This window comes from Aegilops tauschii, chromosome 3 (assembly GCF_002575655.3).
Source record: "Aegilops tauschii subsp. strangulata cultivar AL8/78 chromosome 3, Aet v6.0, whole genome shotgun sequence".
Classification (NCBI taxonomy): Eukaryota; Viridiplantae; Streptophyta; class Magnoliopsida; order Poales; family Poaceae; genus Aegilops; species Aegilops tauschii.
Window position 1 is genome coordinate 540767796 of NC_053037.3, and position 6693 is coordinate 540774488.

Consider the following 6693-nt stretch of genomic DNA (forward strand, 5'->3'; position numbering starts at 1 on the left):
TCAAGATGACCTCTAATGAACATGTTGCAATTGAACAAAATGTAGAGCATCACGAGGCGAACAATTTGACATATTACACGCGTCAAACGGAGCTACATGCAACGATTTATGCAATGAGGAACATGGGCACATATCGCAACAGAAAAAGACTTGGGAAAAAAACGGGATCGGGAGAAAGTCAACCGCTACAGTATCTCTCGATCGGATCTGGCCGGGCTCCTCGAGCTCGGGCTCGGGGCCGGCGATGGAGGAAGGAGAGGAGGCCGGAGGGCGTCGGAGGGGAGGAGGCGGCGGTGCCTCGGGCCGGCGACGGTGATGGCCGGCGGCGGCGGCGCGGGGGAACGGCGACGGGCGGCCGCGGCGGGGCGGCGTCGGCCGGCGGCGGCGCGCGGGGCGGCGCGCGGGTGCGCGGGCCGGGAGGAGCGGCGGCGCTGGGCTCGGGCGGGCCGCGGGCAAGCCCGTGGGCCTCGGCGGCGGCGACGAACGGCTGCGTGCCACGTGGCGGCGGCGCGGGTGGACGCGTCCGGCTCCGCCCAGACGTGTCCGGCGGCGGAGAGGGACGAGGGTTAGGGTTTGGACTGTGTTTGTATACGGGAGGGAATGCTCTTTTATAGCTAGAGGGAGCTAGGAGGCTCCAAATGAGGTGCGGTTTTCGCCCACACGATCGTGATCGAACGACCTAGAGCATGGAAGAGAGTTTGGTGGGTTTTGGGCTGGTTTTTGAGGGGGTTTTGGCTGGACACATAAATGGACTTTACAGATGCCCGGTTAACCGTTGGAGTACCAAACGACCTCCAAATGGAACGAAACTTGACCGGTGGTCTCCGGATGGTATATTAAGGCCACTTGACAAGCCTCGGTCCATTTCGAGAATGTTTGACACCCGCACACGAAAGAAAACAAGAGGGGTGCACCGGAGGAGATAGGAGCGCCGGATTGCAAAACGGACAACGGGGAAAATGCTCGGATGCAAGAGACGAACACGTATGCAAATGCAATGCACATGATGACATGGTATGAAATGCATGACAAAGCAAAATACAAAACGAAAAAAAAACCCGACCACGGAGGGAATATCATAACACAAAGCCGGAAATGGCAAGAGTCGGAGTTACAAATATGGAAAGTTACATCCGGGGTGTTACATCATTTGGCTTGCATGATTCTAAAAACGCAGGGATAGGAAAAACACCGGAATAGGATAGGAATGCACATGGTAAACAGAGCATTTGTAAACACAAGATTTCTGTCAACTTGAGTGTTTGGTTTACAGGAATTGGAAGAGCAGAGGAATGTAAAGAAACATGGCCAAAATAAAGTGAAACCATATGAAAGCGTGTACAGTTAGAATGTTATTCTGCCACTAATGCACTTGGTCTTGTTTTCATGCATAGGATTTTGAAAAGTAGGTCCAGGTGGATGTTTTGCTTCATTCCTTTCAACAAAATGCATGAATAATTGAATAGTAGAGTGCCATTGGAAAATTCCCTATTGCTATGTTTTTCCGTCGAACCAAAATAGCCCTAATGGATCGACATGAATGTATAGTAATAAGTGATGCAACAAGTGTACAACCTCTTTGCCGTAGCCGTGTCGACCTCAGCATCATTGGGTTGGTCGCTGAAGCAGTTGAGGCAGAGATGGCTGTCGGAGGTGTGGAGGAAGATCTGAGGAATCTGTAGACGATGTCCAGGGCACTGCTCTGTTGTGATGGATTGTTCTGTCGTTGGAGCAGCCCCAGTGAGCCGTAAGACGTGAAGGCTGAAGCAGCACAAGACAGACATCGTCAATCTCAAGTGGGATTCTAATAGCATCTCCAATAGATGATGTAAAATAGATGTAAAATTTACATCACCAAAAACCACCTACTACAACAGATGAGGTAAAAACGGTTGCTCTGAACTTAATTGTCGAAACTGAAATTTACTGTGGAATCTGAATGTTACTGTCGAAACTAAACGCAATGGTAGCAGAGAGGCACTTGATATGTAGTTTAGGGAGGGCCTGCAGTTCATCTTCAACCTGCACCCCCTGAGCCGCCAGCCACCACCGGCCGAACCGCCGGCTCCAGCGCCGCCTCGCCGCCCCGAAACAACTCCCCACCGCCGGTCCGCCGCCGCCCCGGCCAGCCCTATAGGCCCCCCGCCCCCATCCTGAACCCTCAGATAGATTGTGGGGTACCTCTCCGGCGAGCCCCCGTCCCCGCTGCGGGTGGTTCTTCCTTAACTCCGGTGAGCCCCCCCTGAAAATCGACTAACCCAAAAGTCGATTCAGTCGACTGAAGTGTAGCTAAATCGGAGCAGAGCAGCAGCACGAGCGAGGGGGAGAGCAGCAGCAGCGCGAGCGAGCGAGCGAGAGCCGGAGCAGCTGCAGCTGGGGGAGCGAGCGATCGAGCGAGAGCTAGAGCAGCAGCAGCAGCGTGAGCGAGCGAGAGCCGGAGCAGCAGCAGCTGGGCGAGCGAGCGATCGAGCGACAGCCGGAGCAGCAGCAGCAGCGCGAGCGAGCGACCGAGCGACAGCCGGAGCAGCAGCAGCAGCGCGAGCGAGCGAGAGCCGGAGCAGCAGCAGCAGATCCGGCTGGTATGGACGCCGCCATCGAAGGGGCCTCGCACTGGGGGAGGGCCGCTGTGGAGATGTCGCCCGTGGCGCCGGCTTCAAGGTAGCCGCTCCATGGGGGTGCGGGATGGAGCACCCTCGGCGCCGGGAGGTCGAGCTATGGAGAAGGTGCGATGCGATGAGTGTACAACCTCTTTGGTGGCGCCGAGTAGGCCTTGGCTTCGTCCGAGGAGTCGGTGAGGATGCTGCGGTTCTGGCGGAGCAGGTTAACGCGGCGCTGTGGGGATGGAGCAGCCGCGATAGACGAGGCGATCGTCGGAGCAGCTCCTTGGAGGTGGAGGACAGAGCGGCTGAACCGGCGGGACGACGAGATGGACGACGGATCCTCATCCGGGGAGGTGGACGAGGGACGTCGAGCTGTTGCGGTGGACGACGTCCTTGGGGAAGAGGCTCTGGCTAGGCAGCGGTGAGGTGGCGGACGGAGGAGGGTGGGGTTTCGCGGCTGGAGCGGAGAGGTTATGGCGGCCTGGGATTTCGAATTGCAAAAAGGAGGCGATGGGAGGGGGTGAACCATGACTTAGGGACGCGCTTGTCCAAAATGTAGGGTGTGTTACAAAAGTACCCCGCATCGATTTGAATTAGCGGCCCTTTCGGCTTAGGGTTAGAAGGGGGATTTCGTGTGTCGGTATTTGGCAGCTGGAGGGAGTTTTCGCGCGCGTTGTAAGTTCGGGATAGCAAGGCGCTGGTTGTGAAGGCGCCAGTTTTGGGAGCACGATATCTGAATTTTCGGGATATAACAAGGCGCGAGTTGAATTTTAGGGACAAGCCTAACGTGTAATATTGTACTTGTACGTACCAAATCAATTCGCACTTCCCTCAACCAAAAAGAAAACGAAAAAAATAAAACTATTCACACCACGCAAAGAGAGTCTTGCCCCGTTTTACTATAAAAATGCTATTTAAAGCTACTCATACCAACAATTTAATGCAATTAAATGCTATTCGGCAGTATGAATCCATGTTATGTCCAATTAAATTTTTTCGATTGCTGTATAATCCATGTAACCTACTCATACCAACATTTTAGTGCATTCCAAATGTTTATACTACCGCTGCAATTCGAACTGAATTTGAATTCGTTTCTCTATTTCAATAACAAATCCACAATCATGATTGTTGCCAACTTCAACCGTCATTCGTGTATTACCTTAATAACACACCACATGATTACTATAGAGATAGATATGAACTATGTGTACTACATGAACTCGAATTCTATTTTTTGAATACACTTGATGTTGATTCCAAATAATAGTACATTTGATGTACTAACTATATATTCATAATCTAAACCATGTTCCATACGTGTACACCGTGTTTATCACACATAGTATAGTGCCCCGCCCCCTACATTATGACAAATATTTAGACCCGAGCTGCAAAAGCAACACATTAGCCCAAATTATGATCAATGTTCTATAAGTTATACGTAGTACTAGAAAGATGCCCATGCGTTGCACAGAACATCAACATGATCAAGGGGAGGCCTAATTTGCAAATATGGAGAGGGGTGTGGGTTTCTTTTTTCCAAAATTGCCATAGTTTCCTTCCTATCCGTTAGATATAAATCGGACGGCCTATATTGCAGGATGGCACCATCATCAACAACTCCGTTTTTTATAAGAGTAGAGATAAAATATATTATATGTAGTATAACATGTTCATAACCACACCATGTGTATCACCGTTATATATATTCACACATGCGTCGGTTTAAAACACTATGATAAATTCTTCAAATATCCGAATTCGCTTTTTATAATGAAGCATGATCTCTATTCGTCTTTTACACCCACACAATGCTCTTATCTTTGTAGCTACCTAGCGCTAACTTTCTCTCGTGCATGTAGACGCCCACATCCCTCTAACCCTCCCTCAGCATTCTCTAGCTCCATCGCGCAAATTCGTCTTTTCACTTTAGGTCGTGCACCCACGGTGTGTGTAGGCCCCCCAGCTCCTTCTTTACGGCACACATCGATCGATATGCCTCTCTAGCCAGGTGTGCCTAGCACAAAACACAAGCTTCCCCTCTTCTCTTATCACCGTCCATGCCTCACTCCCACCACTCTTTTCATCCATCTCGTACTCGCGCACTTCTCCCCCTGGATATAGTATGACTCTCGCACCACCTCCTAGATGCATCCCTCTCTCTCTATCCTTCTCCCCATGCCTCATTTGCTTCTAACACACACATGCATGTATACCGATCGATCCCCAACATATACCTAGGTCGACTTTAACTATTCCCCCCCCCCATCGATCGATGTACCTCACAAGTTATGTCTCTCCTTTCTCTGACAAAGGACGATTGATCTTCCTATGTAGTTATGTCTGCTTACCACATCCATATCGCCCCCCTCATCATTCGTGCATGCCTCCTGACCCGTCTCTCACATGCACGTGCACAGACAGGCAGCCATCCCCTCCCTTATTGATATTGCAGGTGTGCCCTCCGGTTGTCTAGCAACCCTATCCCACCATTTGTTAGAAGCAACTCCACCACCACCCCCTCCAACACTCTAGCTCTGTCTCTCTCCCAACCTTACTCCTCTCCTACACATATGCATCGATGCCGATCGATCTCCCTTAGTACATGAGGTAGATCGATCTCCCTTAATACATGAGGTAGGCCTCTCTCCTCCTCCACACATATACCAGCCATTGTACCTCTATAGTTAATTAGGCCTCCCTCCCCCTCCCCACCACACACCGATAGTCGAGCGCTGTAGGTAGGTATCCATGCCACAGAGACAAACTGCACCTGTCCCCTCTCACGTTCCAGTAGGCCAGCCACTCTATATCTTTGACGTGGGCACACACAAATTCGATGGCACTCTTTATCGATCGCGCGCGCGCGCACACACACACACATCATCCCTCTCTTCGATTCTATGGACACCTCAAGCCAATGATACCTCCACTCTCTTCTCGTGGATCGCCCCCTCAATACATATGATATATCCAGGACTCTATTTCACACACATTGCATATGTTACATTTTTTGGTTGACCCCACCCCCTCCCCCCAAGAAAAAACTCTCACGAACCCACACACTATATCTCTCTACGTTTGTATCTCTCTAACACAACCCCACGTAGGTGGTGTACGTATACAAAAAGAGAATAGGTGCACCGTGCATGTACTCACACTTCGTGCCCAGCCACACCCGCGCGGGTACACGGTGGAGCTCATTTCTGTACGAAATGGCAGCCCACGTGCTAATTTGAACGCGTGTAGCGGTTGTTTACCTACGGAGGTCGTGTACCACGCGTGCACGAAACAAAGTTCGACTTGATGCGTTGGCGCGTTATTTTTAAATAAACTTATATCGCTCAATGGCACGTACACAGAATATAAAACCATTTTTATGGAGAAAAAGGTAGTCCGCTCCACTATATACAATGGAGCCTGCCTGCCTGGTTTGTCTCTCTTCAGAGTATCTCACACAAGGCTGCGGTGGCCTCTCTCTCTCTCTCTCACCGTTGGTCACTGATCCGGCCGCATCCCGTCCGCTAGCGGAAAGGGAGGACGTGCATCGTTTCTCCGTTCGACGGCGCCGAGGCAGCACGTCCCGATCTGTGATACACGTCGTTCTCTCTGACCAAGCTCCGGCGTGGTAGGGCCTACGCCACCTGCTCGCTGCCGCAGTATGGGCAGATTCCGCCCGTCGCTGCTCACCTAGTTACATCCCGACGACCTCTAGGTATCCCCTCCGGCCTTGCTCCACTGCCCGTCTTCCCACGTCGCTGCATGTGGATCTTTCATAGTTCTTTGCCCAGAACGTAGTTTGTCCGGCGTACTTTCCATATTGCAATCTCGTCCTCACACCGTTTTAGACAAACGCAACCGTGTTGTTATCTTCCCTGGAATATGCTTCTTGTCGTCGCATGTGTCATCAACTGTTATTGGCCAGTAATTGTTTCCTTTCTACCTCTTTTTGCAAACAGGGCTATCCATTTCACCTCGTTGCTATTGCGACCTTTTGATGAACTACACAAATCACTTTTTTCTTAGGAGTGTTTTGTGCAGTTCTGCCAAAATGTCACATGGGCAACGTCTCTACATTTCATTGCGACTG